Source organism: Leishmania donovani, chromosome 34 (genome assembly GCF_000227135.1).
Source record: "Leishmania donovani BPK282A1 complete genome, chromosome 34".
Classification (NCBI taxonomy): Eukaryota; Euglenozoa; class Kinetoplastea; order Trypanosomatida; family Trypanosomatidae; genus Leishmania; species Leishmania donovani.
In genome coordinates, this window is record NC_018261.1 from 720,251 (window position 1) to 721,489 (window position 1,239).

The window sequence follows — 1,239 nt, forward strand, 5'->3', positions numbered from 1 at the left end:
GTGGGGCGGCACCCGCGAACAACGGCAGCGTTAGGGAGGGAGGGCCGCGGGGGCCGCTCACGGAACAAGGGGGAGGAGGGGCACAGGGGCGCATGCGCCTGCACACACGCAGCCGCCGTGTATCACACGCAGGCATGGGGGAAGTGCTGCAATCGCCCCTCGGCAGCGGTGCCTGTGCACGGCGGTGCCGCTGCTGCCCGCGCACACGCACGCACACACGACAGGGAGCGAGAGGGCTGGGCCGGCGAAGGGCACACACGGGAACCCGCAGCTTGCGCACCCTCATCCTCGCCGACACCAGCTCCACCACGAGGACGCCGGTGTGGGGGAGGGGCCGCGCCGCTCTCAAGCTCGCCCTTCTTTCACTTGTCCTACCTCTATCCTACTCCTGCGCGGTCGGCGGCTCCTCTGTCTTATCCTGCGCAGCGTCGGTGGTCGTGCAGGGAAGCAGCAGGAGGATGATGTTGATGGTATCCAGTACCCAGGAGACTATCAAGAGAACGAAGCCGGAGGCGAAAGTGCCGCCATAACCCAATGACGGGCAAAGAGGGCTTTCTTCCTTGTAGAAAGACAACACCATCAATGCCCACACAACGCACAGGGTGACGCTTCCAACGATGTTCAGCGCCAGGCAGACCAAGCGGAGGAAGGAGCAGCAGAACAGCAACGTAAGGCCTGCGATGAACGCCGCCAAGTACACCAATATAGAGATTATAGCAAACGCCTGTGCAGCGTGGAACTGGTTGAGAATTTGAGGGCAACCGGAGAACAGTTTATCAACAGTGTAGTCGTACGGAATCGCTGAGCAGTTGGTCTTAAAACCCCACAGGGAGATGCATATATTGTTAAAGGAGGCGTCCTTTTCGACACTACGAAACATCTCCAGTGGCGTTCCCGCCAGCACCAGAAGGAACGCCACGAACTGCACGACCACGTAGACAATGACGGTGATATTGTATGCCATGGGCGACAACGCACAAGAGCGAGAGACTGAGAAGGCCGGCGCCGAGGCAGACGGGAGAGGCAAAGGCAGGGGTGGGGTGGGGGCAAGACGACGCAGCACAGCGGACGAGGAGAGAGGAGGCGGTAGGCAGGAGGGGGGTCAGATGGGAGAGCGGTGGAGAGTCGAGGTGTGGCGACGCGATGTCTGTGTTGCGGTGCCGTGCGCGCACACGCGTTGTTGTTGGGCGTGTTGTTGTGTGCGGGTGTGGTGTGAGGGGCCGAGGAGGGATGGGCGGC